The sequence below is a fragment of the Pseudophryne corroboree genome, chromosome 2 (genome assembly GCF_028390025.1).
Source record: "Pseudophryne corroboree isolate aPseCor3 chromosome 2, aPseCor3.hap2, whole genome shotgun sequence".
NCBI lineage: Eukaryota > Metazoa > Chordata > Amphibia > Anura > Myobatrachidae > Pseudophryne > Pseudophryne corroboree.
In genome coordinates this window covers 1,032,237,234-1,032,259,930 of record NC_086445.1, presented here as the reverse complement: position 1 = coordinate 1,032,259,930, position 22,697 = coordinate 1,032,237,234, and the positions used below count along the sequence as shown (strand labels likewise).

The following is a 22,697-nucleotide window of genomic DNA, read 5'->3' as shown; positions in this document are numbered from 1 at the left end:
GTAGCTGAAGTAATAGCACAAATTGGCACTAAATGGAGGTTTCATGTAATTTTGCTGCTGCTGTTTGTTATTCTTCATATTTTCTTATCTCCATCCTGGCTGACAGCTCTGTCCATACTTAGTGAAGTGATGCGATAATTTTGTTGCAGAAGTCTATTATAGTTAATGAGAGTGATGGAGTTCTCACATACAGTACCAGTAATAGAGTAACGGTGTATATAGGCGTAGCGCCATAGCCCACAGTTCTCCAAACATGCGCTCACTGACCTTTACCGACGTGAGACTATTCTGTTACGAGGCAGTTACATCTGTGTTGCTGTAAGTGTACATGCAGTGTATTTGTGTGCAACTGCGTATTGCCCGTACATGCGTTCACTCAGTTCCGGAGCTTTCACAGTGTATAAAGGGGGTCATTCCGACCCGATCGCACGCTGCACTTCTTCGCAGCCGTGCGATCTGGTCAGAACTGCGCATGCGCGGCGGCCGCATTGCGCAGGCGCGTCGTTGCCCGGCAACAGCAGCGACGCTGCAAACGAAGGCTTGCGGTCGCAGCGGTGACCGCAAGAAGATTGACAGGAGGAAGGCGCTCCGGGGCGTCAACTGACCGTTTTATGGGAGTGGTTCGGTGAACGCAGGCGTGTCCAGGCGTTTGTAGGGCGGATGTCTGACATAAATTCCGGGATCTGCATCGCTGGATCGATAGCACAGGGTAAGTAACTGTTACCCTGGTCTAGTTCTACACAAAACTTTTTTTGTATAGCAGGGCTGCACAAGCGATCGCAGCCTTGCTATGCAAAAAAGCCCTCCTCCATAGGCGGCGTCTAGTTGATTGCACGGGCAGCAAAAAGTTGCTACGTGCGATCAAAATCGGAATGACCCCCAAAATACATAAGATACGCTTTGACATAGCGTATAATTAACAGCGGCCGCCGAGGAGCTCCTCCCTGCACAGTCTGACGGGATTGCTCCACGATCCCGCAACACCGTATGTGCTCTGGCGGCGCTGTCCACTACTGCTTTGGGGACAGTGCTGCCAGAACAGGGGGTTAGCGCCGGTGTCTTGGGGTAGCGGCGGTGTCCGGCAGCACAGCACTACATGGTGGAGCATCTCTAAATAAAACTACAGCTCCCAGCAGCCCTTGCACAAGGGATGCTGGGAGCTGTAGTTTTATTTAAGCTCCTCCTCTGTAGTGCGGTGCCGCTGGACACTCGGTGCTGTACGTGTCTTTGCAAGTATAAGTGTGTGTGTGTGTGTGTGTCGGGGACGGGGCTTTGCCAGCAACTTTACTGGTAGGGGCCCCCAAAACATCCGTTGCCCTGGGCCCCTACTAATCTTAATCCGGCCCTGTGGGTATATGAGGTGTGCGATAAGCCGTCTGTACACATATCACTCGTTGCTGTCATGGGTAAAAAGGGCGTTTTATCCGAGTTGCAGAAAGGGATGATTATCAGTTTCGGGCCAAGGGTGGCGGTATTTCTGACACAGCGCAGTGTGTGACCTGTCCGCGTGCTGCTGCGGTGACAGTGTATCGTGACTGGACAAATGGCACCATTGCGAATAACCAACATGGAAACTGTGGAGCACCACGTGCCACTGATGTGAGAGGTGAACGTCGGCTATGAAGGTGCGTGAGGGCCGACCGACATGCTACAGCGGAGCAGCTCACCGTCACAATGACCCTGGGGGCTACCAGACGTGTGTCTAACATGACAGTTCGGCCCGTCTAGCTGCTGTCCGTGCTGCACACGGCGGTTACTCTGGCTATTAGCTGGTGTCATAATAACGTGACGGTGTAACTTATAGTTGATTCCCTATAACCAGTGACGGCCCCAGAGGTGGGGCTGCAGCACAGTCCATAATTTAAATAGTGGCAGTCGGTGCGGCTCCCCTGTTTGAATTTTGGACTGTGCTGGATCACTACAGAGGCGGGAGAAAGCAGTGTTATCCAGTCAGCGGCGTTTGGGATTTTACATTCTTTGGACCGATTCTCACACAGGATAATATTTGAAAAGTAATATTAATAAAAAGTGACATTTTGGAACAATGCACTGAATAAAAAGTACACAGCAACAGCAACATTAATAATAGTAATAATAATAATAATAATAACAACAACTAATATTAAATTAAACAATATTTCCATTTTCTAGGCATCTCTAATTTTTTTTTTAGCTCTTACAAAACTATAAGGTTACAAAATGAACTGATTGTCATAAAACTACTTAATATAAAAACCATACACTGCCCCGGAACCCGAAACATTCACTCTTGTGTTGGCCCATTTCAGGCAAAATTATATCTACTGTATATAATATAATTGACGGCTGATAAAAATTATCATCGGGGAAGAAAGAAAGAGTGTGGGGGGGGGGGGGGGGGTAGGGGGGAGGGTGGAATGAAAGAGAGGAGGGAAAGAGGAGACAGAGAGAAAAGCCAATCATATATATAATATCCAGGCAATGCCGGGCATTGCAGGTAGTTTATTATATTCCTGCCTGTGGATGAAAGTCATCACTTTTCTTTAGACAAACCGCACTTACTGTAGGACCTGATTCAGTGAATGCAAATCCTGTAGCGACTGTTATTCCATGGGCGGCGGTAGTGGCAAAATATGCAAACGCCACAGCTGTGTGGCATCTCAAATCCGCCACATGCGTACAAAGTCGCTCGTTGCTTGCACCGTCGTTTATTTGATCCACCGTATGGTTGCTCAGTATGTCAGTTGGAAGTGTATCGCTGGAGCCTTAGTAAATGCATACTGAGACACCCCCCAATATAATCTCGACACTCCTGCATTTCACTCCCCACCCTCGTCACATCTCGCAGGTGCTCACAACCCTAACCCCCAGGCCAACCTAACCCTAACCCCCAGGACAACCTAACCCTAAACCCCAGGCCAACCTAACCCTAACCTCCAGGCCAACCTAACCCTAACCCCCAGGCCAACCTAACCCTAACCCCCAGGCCAACCTAACCCTAACCCCCAGGCCAACCTAACTCTAACCCCCAGGCCAACCTAATGCTAACCCCCAGGCCAACCTAACCCTAACCCCTAGGCCAACCTAACCCTAACCCCCAGGACAACCTAACCCTAAACCCCAGGCCAACCTAACCCTTACCTCCAGGCCAACCTAACCCTAACCCCCAGGCCAACCTAACCATAACCCCCAGGCCAACCTAACCCTAACCCCCAGGCCAACCTAACGCTAACCCCCAGGCCAACCTAATGCTAACCCCCAGGCCAACCTAACCCTAACCCCTAGGCCAACCTAACCCTAACCCCCAGGCCAACCTAACCCTAACCTCCAGGCCAACCTAACCCTAACCCCCAGGCCAACCTAACCCTAACCCCCAGGCCAACCTAACCCTAACCCCCAGGCCAACCTAACGCTAACCCCCAGGCCAACCTAATGCTAACCCCCAGGCCAACCTAACCCTAACCCCCAGGCCAACCTAACCCCCAGGTCAATGTAACCCTAACCTCCAGGTAATGTTACATATTCACTGTGTTAGCAGAATACATTTATAGGTTGTGACCTAATGAAATTGACTCATCCTCCAATAGTCGCCCCCTGCTGTTCACTTTACAATCAATCAATGCCTTAGATTCTTTTTACTTCACAGGACACATCTGATTGCTCCAAAATGCAATTATAATATGCCACACACAGGAATATACTTGCAGCTACAGGTACGTTTATTCAAACGTGATACCAAACAATTGCACAAAACTAATCTGATTTATCAACACAAATAATTAGGCAGGAGAGATAAGCACAGCAACCTACTGTCAACCTTCAGGTAGAGTCCATGAGACAACAGAATCTCAGAGAGGTACATAGAATGGCCACTTACCTATGGAGACAAAACAAAGAGAAACTAACGTTAGGATGAGTCTATTGTACAGGAAATGAAATATAAGTATACTTGTATTTTGGATATAGCTACAGTTTACAATTATTAAGCTACAATACTTTGGGGTCTATTTACTAAGCCTTAGTTGGGGATAAAGTGGGAGAAAAGAGAAAATACAGAAGACTCTTGTGTGGGTGCACTATTGTTGTGAATTGTTAATATGAAAATATTAAAACATAACTTTTATTATCTATAATTTTAAGAAAAAATCCACCCTTCTTTAATCCACTACAGTTGATTCAATAAAATATACTATTGCCCATATAGCCCCCCAATATCCATGAGAGATATAATACTTGGTTGATGGAGCTATTGGGAAATTTAAGTCTCACTAAAAGGTTAGAATTGTTCTGGTTAGTCTATATTATTAGACTTCAGGAAGGATGCAGACACTCAGGCTCTACACCCTGATCCTATCCCACCAGCACAAGCTCAGCTTGTATTAATAAGACCTCCAACGGTCATAGATCCAAAATATTATCAGGAGTATAGGTCCTTGTTAATCTTGACAGATGTCAAATTTGTGACATGTCAAGGAGAACGGTACTGAGAGGAGTAAAAACAACAGTGATACAGATCAACTAAATGAGTAATAAGAAATGATTGAAGAACATGTGGTGATCCTGCTGTTGGTTTAGAGTCTAGAGGGTCACGAATTACAACACCGGGTATTCCCTGGGGGTCACCCTCACAGGTACTGACCCAGCCCACCACCGTTTTGCTTCCAAGATCGGACGAGATCGGGCTCTGTCGGTGGGGTATGGTAGTATTCCTTGGACCTTCTATATCAGACTCACCAATGAGAGTGCACCTAAGGAAGATTACTATCACTTTTACTATCTCTCTCCCTAATCTTCCTTAGGTGCACTCTCATTGGTGAGTCTGATATAGAAGGTCCAAGGAATACTACCATACCCCACCGACAGAGCCCGATCTCGTCCGATCTTGGAAGCAAAACGGTGGTGGGCTGGGTCAGTACCTGTGAGGGTGACCCCCAGGGAATACCCGGTGTTGTAATTCGTGACCCTCTAGACTCTAAACCAACAGCAGGATCACCACATGTTCTTCAATCATTTCTTATTACTCATTTAGTTGATCTGTATCACTGTTGTTTTTACTCCTCTCAGTACCGTTCTCCTTGACATGTCACAAATTTGACATCTGTCAAGATTAACAAGGACCTATACTCCTGATAATATTTTGGATCTATGACCGTTGGAGGTCTTATTAATACAAGCTGAGCTTGTGCTGGTGGGATAGGATCAGGGTGTAGAGCCTGAGTGTCTGCATCCTTCCTGAAGTCTAATAATATAGACTAACCAGAACAATTCTAACCTTTTAGTGAGACTTAAATTTCCCAATAGCTCCATCAACCAAGTATTATATCTCTCATGGATATTGGGGGGCTATATGGGCAATAGTATATTTTATTGAATCAACTGTAGTGGATTAAAGAAGGGTGGATTTTTTCTTAAAATTATAGATAATAAAAGTTATGTTTTAATATTTTCATATTAACAATTCACAACAAGAGTGCACCCACACAAGAGTCTTCTGTATTTTCTCTTTTCTCTAGCTTGTCCCTGACTCTGGGTGCACCACCAGACATATTTATCAGAAATGAATTATTCGTACATATTATATGCTATTCTGGTACTCTACTATTATTATTATTATTATTATTATTATTATCTTTTCTGAAACCTTCAAAACTGGTGCGGAATCATGCCTACTCTGCGAGATTGGAGATAAAGTGGACGGAGATAAGTGCCAGCCAATCAACTCCTAACTGTCATTTTTCAAACCCAGCCTGTGACATGACAGTTAGGAGCTGATTGGCTGGTACTTATCTCCGTTCAAGGCTTTGTAAATAGACTCCCATGGTCTCTTACTTGTTACTGTACATTGTTGGGAAAATTACTTGGTACAATCCAGTGACTGACAGTTACTAAGTGTGGACAACACTGATTCATTACTACTTTCCCATTATACACTTGGAGTCCTATCAATTGTGGCCCCAGATAATAAAGTATCAACTCCCGCAATATGTGGCGGTGGATACTTTACTGCTGGAGCAATTCTGCTGCCCCCACGAATCAGTAAGAATGCAAAGTGGAGAGAAAAACACCCTAGGGTGAATGTACTCCTGGCGCTGGAAGGGGAGGTTCAACACAGCAGCTAAGCAAAGGGGTTGGTCAGACCCCCAAAACACAATATAGGTAGAAGAACAATGATAGCGCTAGGTGGTCATATATGAGAGAAGAAGGTCACATAATAAACACATGGATTTATTAGATTTGAATAAAATATTCGTTAAAATGGAGATTAAAAACAATGAAGGTTTGAACAAGCAGAAGTGGGTAACAAATCTCAAATGAGCTGTGCCCCTCTCAGTTCCAGTAGGAAAGAATGAATACAGGCCCTCATTCCGAGTTGTTCGCTCGCAAGGCGATTTTAGCAGAGTTACACACGCTAAGCCGCCGCCTACTGGGAGTGAATCTTAGCTTCTTAAAATTGCGACCGATGTATTCGCAATATTGCGATTACAAACTACTTAGCAGTTTCAGAGTAGCTTCAGACTTACTCGGCATCTGCGATCAGTTCAGTGCTTGTCGTTCCTGGTTTGACGTCACAAACACACCCAGCGTTCGCCCAGACACTCCTCCGTTTCTCCAGCCACTCCCGCGTTTTTTCCGGAAACGGTAGCGTTTTTATCCACACGCCCATAAAATGCCGTGTTTCCGCCCAGTAACACCCATTTCCTGTCAATCACATTACGATCGCCGGAGCGAAGAAAAAGCCGTGAGTAAAAAAACTATCTTCATAGCAAAATTACTTGGCGCAGTCGCAGTGCGAACATTGCGCATGCGTACTAAGCAGAAAAACGCTGCGATGCGAAGAAAATTACCGAGCGAACGACTCGGAATGAGGGCCACAGTTCAAGCCTGTTCCAATAGCAGTCCCCTATTTTGTGATTATCTGAATGTGTATCTTCATGAATACTTATGGAAATAATACACCAAATGCTATTAGCTCTTTAACACCTCACCGTGTTAAATAAGCAAAGTCTACGTGTTTTCCAGAATAGGATCAATAGATATGAAGAGTCACTGTTTGTGCAGTGCGTTCTTAAAAAAACATCCATTGCTGGTTAATTTTACATACTCAGTCTACACTGCAGCCCAAAACCAACACATATCTGAGTCAATGTGAACTTCCAGAAAAACATTCTATAGTTGAATATCTGCCCATTCCTACTCCTGCAGACACGAATACACACATCATCCATCTCCTCCCAACACAGCTGCTATCAGATGGCTCCCAGCAAGTGGCAAATTCCTTAATTGTGTTATTAGCTGAATTATTAATTGGTATAAAAACAGCATTTTACTGGGCATAAAGTCATTTGGAAATTAGATAAAGCCTTCACAAGTATGTGTGACTCAGAGCACTTTGCTGGCTGCAACTACAGGGAGGGTCTGTGTCTTTACTTTGTGCTTCCAAATATTATATCCTGCAACATATAATATCTATCTATCTATCTATCTATCTATCTATCTATCTATCTATCTATCTATCTAACTAACTCATATCTATCTATCTATCTATCTATCTATCTAATTTATATCTATCTAATATCTATCTATCTATCTATCTATCTATCTATCTATCTATCTAATTTCTATCTCATATCTATCTATCTATCTATCTATCTATCTATCTATCTATCTAATATCTATCTATCTATCTATCTATCTATCTATCTATCTATCTATCTATCTCATATCTATCTATCTATCTATCTATCTATCTATCTATCTATCTATCTATCTATCTATCTATCTATCTATCTATCTATCAGTCCGTCCATCTGTCTATCTATCTATATATCTATCTCATTTCTATCTCATACTTATCTATCTATCTATCTCAAATCTATCTATCTATCTATCTATCTATCTATCTATCTATCTATCTATCTCATATCTGTCTGTCTCATATCTATCTATCTATCTATCTATCTATCTATCTATCTATCTATCTATCTATCTATCAATAATATATCTGTCTGTCTGTCTCATATCTATCTCATATCTATTTACCTCATATCTATCTATCTATCTATCTATCTATCTCATATCTCTCTCTCTCATTATCTATCTATCTATCTATCTATCTATCTCATCATCTATCTATCTATCTATCTATCTATCTATCTATCTATCTATCTATCTTATATATATATATATATCAGTAATTTCAGTGCTGACAGCTGTTTGCTCCTGAATGAAGCAACACATGAATTGCTCTGTTGGGCACCATCTAGTGGCCCCCTGCACACACAACACTTGAATTCCCCCATAGAGGTGAGAAGCAGCATCTGATATAAGCCTCTCACACTGGCAGTTCCATTGAATTGAGTGATACACTAGGTACAATAAGCGGAAGGTTGGCAGACTGGTGAATTGAGGATGCACTCATTAGTCTGACAGTAACAATATTCATTACCTTGACAGCATAAAGTTATGATGTCAATATTGTTAAATGTCGATAGGCAACATATCACCAGTCATAGGTGGGAATTCAAATGCTATCGCCCCCGATCTCCCGTCTAAAGTGATGGGAGATTGCAGGCGGTGATATACAATTAATGTCCACAATTGCACTGGTTCTGCCCATTAGTGTTGGGTTTAGCCGCGTAAAGCGACTAAACCCAACTAAACTAGTCCAATTGGGAAAAGTGCCATTTGGGTGCCCAATAGTTTATCCCTTTTCCCACATTTCAGCTGACCACCCCCGGCGGATGGAAGCTGCATTGTACACGTCGGAAGCCGATCACGACCGAACGGTGCTAAATTAGAATAGCTGCGTTCGATGCCATCTAGTGGCTGCTAGTGGGAAAATCATTTGAATCTCGCCCTTAGAATTTTGACATTTTCACAATATTGACAACTGCAATTTCAACGTGTGAAATGCCGATTAGGACTATGGATGGGACCAGTGTACTTACCGGAACGCCACTCCATCAGATGACCACTGGAACTGACAGTCATATGACCACCAGGACCCATAAAACATTGGTGGAGCCGATGCAGCCGTCGGGAGCAGGTAAATCAGCAGGGACAATATGTTGACATATCATATCAACATTTAATCAGTATGATGAATGCCGACTTGGTCAATGATGACATACTAAGCATTCTGACTTTGTAACAATGTTTTACATTCTTATGTCATCATTATGAGTGTCGACAAATCATTCCACACTCCGTGAATTGGCCCCTAATACGGGGGGTCATTCCGAGTTGTTCGCTCGTTGCCGATTTTCGCAACGGAGCGATTAAGGCAAAAATGCGCATGCGCATGGTACGTAGTGCTCATGCGCTAACTATTTTAGCACAAAACTTAGTAGATTTACTCACATCCAAACAAAGAAATTTCATCGTTGAAGTGATCGGAGTGTGAGTGGCAGGAAGTGGGTGTTTCTGGGCGGAAACTGGCCGTTTTCTGGGAGTGTGCGGAAAAACGCAGGCGTGCCAGGATAAAACGCGGGAATGTCTGGAGAAATGGGGGAGTGGCTGGCCGAACGCAGGGCGTGTTTGTGACGTCAAACCAGGAACGAAACGGGCTGAGCTGATCTCAGTGTAGGAGTAAGTCTCGAGCTACTCAGAAACTGCTAAGAAATTTCTATTCGCAATTCTGCTACTCTTTCATTCGCAATTCTGGTATGCTAAGATACACTCCCAGAGGCCGGCGGCCTAGCGTGTGCAATGCTGCTAAAAGCAGCTAGCGAGCGAACAACTCGGAATCACCCCCACTGTGCGATTGAATTCAGCACCTTGGACAGCTGCTCAGGAGTGATTCCTGTCTTGAGCAGCTCCTGAGCAGCTGTCCAAGGTGCTGAATTCAATTGTACAGTATTAGGGGCCAATTCACGGAGTGTTACACTTACTGTACTAACCCATATTTCCTTCCCGGCACCTCAGACGTAAAACAAACTACTCTATTCAATAATTTTAAAGCTTATGTTTTAAAAATCCACGTTAAATACTATAAGAGTAGTATGATTTCATAGATGTCAGTCTACCATAAGCACCAGCATAATATTATTATTAACAGTCAATTATATATTCTGCAGCACTTTACATAGAATAGTCATTTACAGCAGGAAACCCGCACAAACACAAAGAGAACATAAAAACTCCACACAGATAGCGCAGTGGTCAGGAATTGAACTCATGATCTCAGAGCTGTGAGGTAGAAATGCTAACCACTATGCCAGCCATGCTACCCGATATAGGGGGTCATTCCAAGTTGATCGCTCGCTAGCTACTTTTAGCAGCCGTGCAAATGCATAGTCACCACCCACGGGGGAGTGTATTTTTGCTTTGCAAGTGTGCGAACGCCTGTGCAGCCGAGCGGTTCAAAAACATGTTGTGCAAAACAAGACCAGCCCTGTAGTTACTTATCCTGTGCGATGATTGCAGCGATGAAGGTCCTGGAATTGACGTCAGACACCCGCCCTGCAAATGCCTGGGCACGACTGCGTTTTACCAAACACTCCCAGAAAACGGTCAGTTGACACCCATAAACGCCCTCTTCCTGTCAATCTTCTTGCGATCGGCTGTGCGAATGGAATCTTCACTATGTTCTTTGTGCCCGATGTTCTTTGTGCCCGAACAATGCGCGTGCGCATTGCGGCGCATACGCATGCGCAGTTTTGCTGTTTTTTTTTACCTGATTGCTGTGTTGTGAAAATCGGCAGCGAGCGATCAACTCGGAATGACCCCCCATTTTTGCTGATTTAAGCATAATATGTATTACAAAAAAAAGTATTATAAGCAGATGCAAGAGATTTAGCATTTATTTATTACCAGTTATTTATATAGCGCACACATATTCCGCAGCGCTTTACAGAGAATATCTGGCCATTCACATCGTCCCTGCTCCAGTGGAGCTTACAATCTATATTTTCTATCACATGTACATTCACACTTGGGTTAATATTGCTGGGATCCAATTAACCTACCAGTATATTTTTGGATTGTTGGAGGAAACCGGAGTACCCAGAGGAAACCCACCCAAGTATGGGGAGGATATACAAACTCCACACAGTTAGAGACATGGTGGGAATCGAACCCAGGACCTCAGTGCTGTGAGGCAGTAATGCTAACCATTACACCATCCGTACTGCCCAATTGTACTTTTAGAGATTGTAAATCTGTACATTTTGGGGAGTTTGGGATTTTCCCTAAGAGGGGGCTTGTTAGTTACTGTAGCCACCTGACTCATATATATATATATATATATATATATATGGGGGCACCTAGAGGGGGGGAAAGGTGGGCACTAATTACCCAGGTGTAAGCTACTTGCAGGGGCTCAGGCCAGTTACTGCAGGCAATAAGCAGAGGATTTACCATCTACTTTTTTTCTTGGAGGGGGCATTGGCCACACTTCCCAGATTTGGCCACACCCCCTTCAGTACTTGGACCCACGGCTGTCTGAGTGACCCTGCATGCATACAGGAATTCCACAATTATGTACAAACAATACAACAACATTCAGGCAAGAGACACAAAAGTTTCCTTTTCTATACCCTATTTTATATGTGTATTAATTGGGGAATGGGACCACAACCAATCAGCTTTTAGCTATAATTTTGTAGAATGTAGTAGATAAATGATAGCTAGAAGCTCATTGGGTGCTATGAGCGACTTCTCCAATTGCACTCTTGCGAAGGTTTGATACATATTCCCTTTCAAGAGAAAATAATTACTTTTATGATATGTTGTTTTGCAACACATGCTAAACCCTTCACAGGCAACGTTCCCTGCAGCCACCCAGCGCACAGAAAGTCTGTATTGCCTGGCAGGCACAGTGATAAGCATTCGGACGTTGCTGTCTTCTCTGGTCTAGTTGCTTACCACTTGCCTCGGAATTTAAACGTAAACGATGAAATGTGAGACAGCTGCAATTAATTTCACAATTTCCAGACTGCGGCAGGACACATTCTCCTTGCGCCTCCCTGCTTTGCTAATCAATGAGAGGCATTGTGCTGACCTGTGCCGCTAACACCGCCCAGCAAATGTCAGCAAATCGCCATCATTCTGTCACATTCCGGCAAAGCTAGTAATTTAGTAATAACCGTGTGACAGTCACTGAATTGTTAACTGGACTTGTAGAAGAGCCACAATCGTTATCCAGCCATAGACAGGGTGGCTACTGTACATAACAGTCTATTATTCTGCTATCAGTGCAGAACAATAGGACCTTACAAGATAACAGCTTCATATCCGCTCAGTGCTTTGCAAAAATATCTTTTTTTTTTTAGTAGAAACAAGATCAATTGTATAAACTTTGTTTCATATAATAACGTGTTTCACACAAGGTCGTAGACATTGATGTCGCAGCAGGAATAACTGACATGGAATGCTTTTACTTTTTTAAATCTTTGACCCATGCATATGACCCATTGGTTGAAGTTTGTAGGCTTTGCTGTTTGTGATTCAGGAGAAGGAAATTTCCCATTGTGCTTTATCATCGTTTATTTCCCCTTGAGGCTACAGAGTAAAATCAGAGCAACACTTTAGGACCCGGTTTATTACATTATATTTTCTCTAACGTCCTAGTGGATGCTGGGGACTCCGTAAGGACCATGGGGAATAGACTGGCTCCGCAGGAGACATGGGCACTTTAAGAAAGAATTTAGATTCTGGTGTGCTCTGGCTCCTCCCTCTATGTCCCTCCTCCAGACCTCAGTTTGAATCTGTGCCCGGACGAGCTGGGTGCTACTTAGTGAGCTCTACTGAGCTTGCTATAAGAAAGTATTTTGTTAGGTTTTTTATTTTCAGGGAGCTCTGCTGGCAACAGACTCTCTGCTACGTGGGACTGAGGGGAGAGAAGCAGCCCTACTCTCTGAAGATAGGTCCTGCTTCTTAGGCTACTGGACACCATTAGCTCCAGAGGGATCGTACACAGGATCTCACCCTTTGTCGTCCGATCCCGGAGCCGCGCCACCATCCCCCTCGCAGAGCCGGAAGACAGAAGCCGGGTGAAAGAAGCAAGAAGACTTCGAAATCGGCGGCAGAAGACTCCAGTCTTCATATGAGGTAGCGCACAGTACTGCAGCTGTGCGCCATTGCTCCCACACTACACCCACATACTCCGGTCACTGTAAGGGTGCAGGGCGCAGGGGGGCGCACTGGGCAGCAATTAGAGACCTCTTTGGCAAAAGTTTGCATAATATACAGTTGGGCACTGTATATATGTATGAGCCCCCGCCAAAATTGTACATGAAAGCGGGACAGAAGCCCGCCGTCGAGGGGGCGGGACTTCTTCCTCAGCACTCACCAGCGCCATGTTTTTTCTCCACAGCACCGCTGACAGGAAGCTCCCCAGCCTCTCCCCTGCAGTTACACGGTAGAAGAGGGTAAAAAGAGAGGGGGGGGGGGCACATAATTAGGCGCAAAAATCAATATAAACAGCAGCTACTGGGTTAACATTAAGTTACTGTGTTATTCCTGGGTTAATAGCGCTGGGGTGTGTGCTGGCATACTCTCTCTCTGGGGGAGATGTACTAAGCCTAGAAAGTGATAAATTTCACAGTGATAAACTGCCAGCCAATCAGCTCTTAACTACCATGTCACTGGCTGTATTTGAAAAATGACAGTTAGGAGCCGATTGGCTGGTACTTTATCACCGTGATATTTATCACTTTTCAAGGCTTAGTACATCTGGCCCAGTGTCTCTCCAAAGGGCCTTATGGGGGAATTGTCTTCAGATGAGCATTCCCTGAGTGTGTGGTGTGTCGGTACATGTGTGTCGAGTGTCGACATGTCTGAGGTAAAAGGCTCCCCTAAGGAGGAGATGGAGCAAATATGTGTGTGAGAGGGTGTCTCCGTCGACAATGCCGACACCTGTTTGGATATGTGTAATTAAGTGCTAAGGTGAATTTATTGCACAGAAGATTAGAGAACAGACAGGGAATCTACCCATGTCTGTCCCTATGTCGCAGAGACCTTTAGAGTCTCTCAAGGCTCACTATCCAAAATAATAGACACTGATATCGACACGGAGATTGACTCCAGTGTTGACTACGATAATGCAAAGTTACAGCCAAAATGGCAGGAAAGTATTCAATATATGATTATTGTAATAAAAGATGTTTTGCATATCACTGACGACTCATCTGTCCCTGACACAAGGGTACACATGTTTAAGGGTAAGAAAGCTGAGGTAAATTTCCCTCCTCTCATGATGAAAAAGAGCGGGAATCTCCAGACAAGAGACTGCAGTTTCCCACAAAGAATTCTCAGGCAGTATCCTTTCCCCACTAGGGCCAGGATATGATGGGAATCTTCCCCTAGGGTGTCACGGTTGCCCAAAAGGTAGCCCTGATGTAACAGCTATTCTCAGGGATCCTGCAGATAGCGTGCACATTCTGGTACACTACTCAGACCGGCGATTGTGTCGGCATGAGTTTATAGCGCTGTGGCAGCGTGGACAGGTACCTTATCAGCAGAGATTGAGACCCTAGTATGTATATATATATATATATATATATGTATATATAGAGATATATATATTAAAGATGCTGTCTTAAGAGATATATATATATAAAACATGCCCAAAGAGACATGATTATACTGGGTCCTAGAGTCAAAGCTATGTCGATTTCTGCTTGAGGTGTCCTGTAGAATATGCAATGGACAGATGATGCCGACTTAAGAGGCATATGGAAGGCTGAGGATTGTGTGGAGAAGGGTTCTCGGACCTGGTCTCCACAGCTATAGCTGGTAATTCTGATATTTTGCCTTATATTCCTGCACAGCCTAGGAAAGCACGACATTATCAAATGCAGCCTTTCGAACAAAGAAACAAGAAAGTCCGAGGTGCGTCCTTTCTTGCCAGAGGCAGGGGCAGAGGAAAGAAGCTGCACAACACAGCTAGTTCCCAGGAACAGAAGTCCTCCCCGGCCTCTACAAAATCCACCGCATGTCGCTGGGGCTCCACAGGCGGAGCTAGGCCCGGTGGGGGCACGCCTTCGTAAATTCAGCCACAAGTGGGTTCACTCCCTGTTAGATCCCTGGGCAATAGATATTGTGTCTCAGGGATACAAGCTGGACTTTGAGAAGATGCCCCCTCACCGACGGCCCTGCCGGCTTCCCCCCACGAGAGGGAAACAGTGTTAACTGCAATTCACAAATTGTATCTTCAACAGGTGGTGGTCAAGGTTCCCCTCCTTCAACAAGGAGGGGGTTATTATTCGACCATGTTGTAGTCCCGAAACCAGACGGTTCAGTCAGACCCATATTGAATTTAAAATCCCTGAACATATACCTGAAAAGGTTCAAGTTCAAGATGGAATTGCTAAGAGCGGTCATTGCAAGCCTGAAAGGGGGAGATTTTATGGTGACTCTGGACATAAAGGATGCATACCTTCATGTCCCCATTTATCCACCTCATCAGGCGTACCTCAGAATTGCGGTACGGGATTGTCATTACCAATTTCAGACGTTGCCGTTTGGTCTCTCCACGGCCCCGAGAATATTCACCAAGGTAATGGCGGAAATGATGGTGCTCCTGCGGAAGCAAGGTGTCACTATTATCACGTACTTGGACGATCTCCTCATAAAAGCGAGATTAAGAGAGCAGTTGCTGAACAGCGTATCACTTTCTCTGGAAGTGTAACGGCAACACGGCTGGATTCTATATATTCCAAAGTCGCACTTGGTTCCTACAGCTCATCTGCCTCTCCTAGTCATGATCCTAGACACAGACCAGAAAAGGGTTTATCTCCCGATAGAGAGAGCTCAGGAGCTCGTGACACTGGTCAGGAATCTGTTAAAACCAAAACAGGTGTCAGTGCATCACTGCACTCGAGTCCTGGGAAGGATGGTGGCATCATACGAGGCCATTCCCTTTGGCAGGTTCCATGCGAGGACCTTCCAATGGGACTTACTGGACAAGTGGTCCGGATCACATCTTCAGATGCATCGGTTAATCACCCTATCCCCTAGGGCCAGGGTGTCTCTCCTGTGGTGGCTGCAGAGTGCTCACCTTCTCGAAGGTCGTAGATTCGGCATTCAGGACTGGGTCCTGGTGACCACGGATGCAAGCCTCCGAGGGTGGGGGGCAGTCACACAGGGAAGAAATTTCCAAGGGCTGTGGTCAAGTCAGGAGACTTGCCTTCACATCAACATCCTGGAACTAAGGGCCATATACAACGCCCTACGTCAAGCGGAGTCCCTGCTTCGCGACCAACCGGTTCTGATTCAGGCAGACAATATCACCGCAGTGGCTCATGCAAACCGCCAAGGCGGCACAAGGAGCAGGGTGGCGATGGTAGAAGCCACCAGAATTCTTCGCTGGGCGGAGAATCATGTAAGCGCACTGTCAGCAGTGTTCATTCCGGGAGTGGACAACTGGGAAGCAGACTTCCTCAGCAGGCACGACCTCCACCCGGGAGAGTGGGGACTTCATCAAGAAGTCTTCATGCAGATTGCAAGTCAGTGGGAACTGCCACAGGTGGACATGATGGCATCCCGCCTCAACAAAAAGCTGCAGAGATATTGCGCCAGGTCAAGAGACCCTCAGGCGATAGCTGTGGACGCACTGGTGACACCGTGGGTGTTCCCGTCGGTCTATGTATTTCCTCCTCTTCCTCTCATACCCAAGGTGCTGAGAATCATAAGGAAAAGAGGAGTGAGAACAATACTCTTTGTTCCGGATTGGCCAAGAAGGACTTGGTATCCAGATCTGCAAGAAATGCTCACAGAGGACCCGTGGCCTCTGCCTCTAGGACAGGACTTGTGCAACAGGGGCCCTGTCTGTTCCAAGACTTACCGCGGCTGCGTTTGACGGCATGGAGGTTGAACGCCGGATCCTAGCAGAAAAAGGCATTCCGGATGAGGTCATTCCTACGCTGATAGAGGCTAGGAAGGATGTGACGGCTCAACATTATCACCGTATATGGCGAAAATATGTGGCTTGGTGTGAGGCCAGGAATGCCCCTACGGAGGAATTCCAGCTGGGCCTTTTCCTTCACTTCCTACAGTCGGGAGTGACTTTGGGCCTTAAATTGGGTTCCATTAAGGTTCAGATTTCGGCCTTATCCATTTTCTTTCAAAAAGAACTGGCTTCTCTGCCTGAAGTTCAGACGTTTGTAAAGGGAGTGCTGCATATTCAGCCCCCTTTTGTGCCTCCAGTGGCACCTTGGGATCTTAACGTGGTGTTGAGTTTCCTGAAATCACACTGGTTTGAACCACTCAAAACGGTGGAAGTAAAATATCTCACGTGCAAGGTGGTCATGCTATTAGCCTTGGCTTCGGCTAGGCGTGTGTCAGAATTGGCGGCTTTGTCACATAAAAGCCCTTATCTGGTTTTCCATGCGGATAGAGCAGAATTGCGGACCCGCCCACAATTTCTGCCGAAAGTGGTTTCATCCTTTCATATAAACCATCCTATTGTGGTGCCTGTGGCTACTACTGACTTGGAGGATTCCGAGTCACTGGATGTAGTCGGGGCTTTGAAGGTTTATGCAGCCAGAACGGCTAAGGTCAGGAAAACAGAATCTTTGTTTATCCTGTATGCTTCCAACAAGCTTGGGGCGCCTGCTTCAAAGCAAACTATTGCTCGCTGGATCTGTAACACGATTCAGCAGGCTCATTCTGCGGCTGGGTTGCCGCTGCCTAAATCAGTTAAGACCCATTCCACAAGGAAGGTGGGCTCTTCTTGGGCGGCTGCCCGAGGGGTCTCGGCATTACAGCTTTGCCAAGCGGCTACTTGGTCAGGTTCAAACACCTTTGCAAAGTTCTACAAGTTTGATACCCTGGCTGAGGAGGACCTTGTGTTTGCTCATTCGGTGCTGCAGAGTCATCCGCACTCTCCCGCACGTTTGGGAGCTTTGGTATAATCCCCATGGTCCTTACGGTGTCCCCAGCATCCACTAGGACGTTAGAGAAAATAAGATTTTACTTACTGGTAAATCTATTTCTCGTGGTCCGTAGTGGATGCTGGGCGCCCGTCCCAAGTGCGGACTTCTTCTGCAATGCTTGTATATAGTTATTGCTTAAATAAGGGTTATGTTATAGTTGCATCAGAGTTTATCTGATGCTCTGTGATTGTTCATACTGTTAACTGGGTAAGTTATCACAAGTTATACGGTGTGATTGGTGTAACACAAAAACAATAGCAGCGCTAATTAAATGTTATAACAATTAAAAATAAGAAGGATTGAGTGGTGAGTTAATTCCACAATTTAATAAAATTAAAAATGTCGGCCTTTTCTATAAAAATGGATATAAATCCACAACCAAACAATTAAAATCAATACATAAGGGTCTGATGGTAAAGATGACTGTCTATTACATTGACATCCGTTCCTGATAAATAACCTGGATATTGTAGCAGATAGAGACAGACTGACAGCGCAGTCACACCAATGCACTTTACCCAAAAACCGCTAGAGGAGTAGTCCCTTTGAGAATGTCTCTGATGTTTTTGCTCAAAATCAACCAGATTCGGGATCCTCATTTAGCACGGTGTCCTCTTGGTCAAGATGGGGTAGATGGTGCTCCTTAGTCGTGGAATAATTGTCTCAATTGAACTGCAGATGGCAAAGTCCAGTGTTTGGTCCGGATGTAGTTTAGCAGTCAAAATAGCGTGATGATTGACCCAAGTAGCCTCCTCCTAACGCGTTTCACTGCAAGGCACTGCAGCTTTATCAAAGGTGACCTTTGATAAAGCTGCAGTGCCTTGCAGTGAAACGCGTTAGGAGGAGGCTACTTGGGTCAATCATCACGCTATTTTGACTGCTAAACTACATCCGGACCAAACACTGGACTTTGCCATCTGCAGTTCAATTGAGACAATTATTCCACGACTAAGGAGCACCATCTACCCCATCTTGACCAAGAGGACACCGTGCTAAATGAGGATCCCGAATCTGGTTGATTTTGAGCAAAAACATCAGAGACATTCTCAAAGGGACTACTCCTCTAGCGGTTTTTGGGTAAAGTGCATTGGTGTGACTGCGCTGTCAGTCTATCTCTATCTGCTACAATATCCAGGTTATTTATCAGGAACGGATGTCAATGTAATAGACAGTCATCTTTACCATCAGACCCTTATGTATTGATTTTAATTGTTTGGTTGTGGATTTATATCCATTTTTATAGAAAAGGCCGACATTTTTAATTTTATTAAATTGTGGAATTAACTTGCCACTCAATCCTTCTTATTTTTAATTGTTATAACATTTAATTAGCGCTGCTATTGTTTTTGTGTTTCTCTGAGTATATGGTTTGGGGTGTAACTACCCCCTAATGTTATAGCAGCAGCATTAGAAACGCAGCACCTGTTAGCGCCCGATCCTCCATTCATTTGGTGTGATTGGTGTGGCTGGTATGAGTCTTACCCTGGATTCCCAAAATCCTTTCCTTGTACTGTCAGCTCTTCCGGGCACAGTTTCTCTAACTGAGGTCTGGAGGAGGGACATAGAGGGAGGAGCCAGAGCACACCAGAATCTAAATTCTTTCTTAAAGTGCCCATGTCTCCTGCGGAGCCCGTCTATTCCCCATGGTCCTTACGGAGTCCCCAGCATCCATAAGTAAAATCTTATTATTATTACTAGAATAATGGCGCCATATGCCTGGTCATCTCAGTCTGGTCCCCACACGCTCCACCCCATACGCTCTGTGGCTGGCACCCTGACCCCCTCCAGCTCTGTAGCAGCTTCCCACCTCAAACACAGACGTTGCTTCACCCCCCCCCCCCCCCACCACCAACTCCCATTCTTACTTTTGCGGCTGGTCATCCCCTCATAATTCTGTCTGTCCAGTCTTCCTCACAGTGGGAGGACTGGACAGGCCTCCTACAATTATTATATACTGTAGATAATAAAAAAAACACATTTATTTATATTGTGCCACAAGTTTGCCACCTTACAAAGTACGTAAGCAGAGACAGTGCATGTAAAGGAAGAAATAAAAAAGCAAAAGACTTACAGAACATGAGACACAAGCTATATAACCACTATATAACCACATAGGGGGTGATTCCGAGTTGTTCGCACGTTGCCGATTTTCACTATACTGCGATTATCTGTTAACTGCACATGCGCAATGTTCGCAGAGCGCATGCGCTTAGTTATTTTACACAAAAGTTAGGTATTTTACTCACGGCATTATGAAGCTTTTTCATCGCTGTGGTGATCGTAGTGTGATTGACACGAAGTGGGTGTTTCTGGGCGGAAACTGGACGTTTTATGGAAGTGTGTGGAAAAACGCAGGCGTTCGAGTTCCAAAATGCGGGAGTGGCTGGAGAAACGTGGGAGTGGCTGGGCGAACGCTGGGTGTGTTTGTGACGTCAAACCAGGAACGAAAAGGACTGAGCTGGTCGCTATGGCTGAGTAAGTCTGGAGCTACTCAGAAACTGCGGGGTAATCGTTACGAGAAAATTAGCGAAGCTTTTGTTCGCAATTATGCTATGCTAAGATACACTCCCAGTAGGCGGCGGCTTAGTGTGTGCAATGCTGCTAAAAGCAGCTAGCGAGCGAACAACTCGGAATCACCCCCATAGTACCACTAGATGCAGAACTGGCTGAACATAAAGGTTTGCTGCTGTTGTTGAGAGTGAGGAGGAGATGATGGTATAAATGAAGGAAATAAAAGCACATGAGGGAAGAGGGTCCTGCTCGTGAGAGCTTACATTCTAAAGGGGAGGGGCAGACATACAGGTGACACAGAGGAGAGTGACGGTGATCAAGGAACATAGAGTGGTGGGTTAGGCAGGGCAGTCAAGAGCTGGGCTGGGCCCAGGTACTTTTCAAGGGGCGTGGAATAATCACAGGAGGTGTGGTCATGTATCCTTAGAAAAAAATACTGAAAAAATAGTATTTTAAGCACCTCCATGGCCACACTGCAGCCCAGTACACAGCAGCGTGTGGTGGGCTGAGGAGAAGATCTGCAGCTGCTGCTGCCAGGTAAGGGGGAGGGCCCCTACTGGACCCTCACTGGGCCCCTCCATCAGACCTGGGCCCGGAGAAATTTGTACCCTCTCCCCCCCCCTCTCTCGGCACCGCTGGGGTTAGGATGAGAACTGAAAGAATTGAATGAAGAAATAGCATTGGAGAGCTTGTTTAAAGCTATGTAGAGAAGTTTGGCACAAAAAGGCATCAAAAGTGGGGTTTGGGGGGAGGGGTGTGTGGGCCGCACCCTTCCAAGGGGTAACACCAAAATGCTGACTCCTCTGCAGTGACAGGGGCCGGGTGCTGCAGTGTGACAGTCTCCCGCACCAACCGGCTCCTGTCATTGAGAATGAGCCTGCCACTAGTCTCTGGGGTGCTGCTGGGTATGCCCCAAAAGTGAGGTATTCGGGGGGGGCTTCCCGTAAGTCCACACTCCTGCAGTGACATCAGTTGGGGGGGTGGATTCTCATGGGGCCCCACCCCTTTCTACAAGGCCACGCCTCATTTTTGTACATGCACATTTTTTGCTTTTGTGTCACTGACCCCGGTGCCCCCGCTGGTCTGACACGCTGTGAATAGCGCATGTGCAACGCAATGCTTGGACATCATATAAAAATGTTAGTCTATATTCTACAAACTGCTTTAATAAAATCTATATCTATGTTTTATGGGTTACTAGAGAAGGTGGCACTTAGTAATGTATTATAAGAAAGGCTACGTGACTTTGTTTGGAGCTCTGTGAAACCAGTCCGGCAGTGATTTGTTTTACAAATCTGCACATTATACAAAGCTTGATGCTGTGAAGAACACTTACTTTTTCCTGCGACTGTAATAAAATAAATGCAGCCCTTAGTCCCTTAGCAATAAAACACTAAAACATATTACGTGGAGCCAACCTCGTGTCTCGCTGAGTTTAGCCAAAGATACTGTAAATCCCAGGAGTGTGAGGAGGGGGCTGTGGAGTGGGGGTGAGTTATGGGTGGGGGGGGGGAGAGAACAAAGGTCAGAAATATCTGCATTTGGGACTGGTCCCCTGTAATCACCGTTTTAATAATTCAGAAGTCAACTGAGCAGCTCCAGGGGAAGTTTTATTAAAATAGTGTTCGGATAAGGTTCATTTATCTTTAATAATAATCCTGAATATTTATGTTGTAGCCAGGGAGTGTGCGGACACTAGGACTGTCTTTGTTACACGTATCTCTGTTATATTACTATATGTTTTTATTAAAGGTGACGTATTGCACTTAGAAATGTGTTCTTCCTAATTACAGTTCTCCTGTGCAAGGTAAAACATACATATACAGATAAGCAATGCCGCAGGTATTCACTTATCTTCTGTATATCCTAGGGCATAATTCAGAGGTGGACGCAATACCAATATTTTCGCAGTCGGATGATGTTATTTTACTGCGCAGGTATCAGAGCCGCACTGCGTATGTGATGCAATGGTCTTGGGACAGCGGTCGTAATGGGGATTAGGACCAGTGGCACAGGTGAGAAAATTTAGTTGTTGGTGCCCCCCTCCACTTACAGTACATTCAGTACAAACACCCCAATCCCAGCAGCACTGAGGAACTAGGCTATCGCTCTCCCAGGGCAAAGATTTTAGCTTGGCACACAGCCCCCCCCCCTTCATTGTCTCCAGTACCTCCACCCCTGATCTTGAGGTTGTTATTGTCAGGGTATTATAGGTACAAATTAAAGGGATTTGTTATCTCTTCTCTAGAACAATCCACATCATGAAGTCCGCGAAGCTGAACAGGTCAGTTATAAAACGATGACAAGTGACAATGTTGATTCTTTCTGATT

The 22,697-nt window shown here is 45.3% G+C and overlaps 2 pseudogenes; one reads left to right on the top strand and one right to left on the bottom strand.

Annotated features, from left to right (window-relative positions):
* Positions 1 to 4,569: 4,569 nt before the first annotated feature.
* LOC135052065 (5S ribosomal RNA) lies at positions 4,570 to 4,688 on the bottom strand (annotated as a pseudogene).
* A 129-nt stretch (positions 4,689 to 4,817) lies between these two features.
* LOC135052064 (5S ribosomal RNA) lies at positions 4,818 to 4,936 on the top strand (annotated as a pseudogene).
* Positions 4,937 to 22,697: the final 17,761 nt, after the last annotated feature.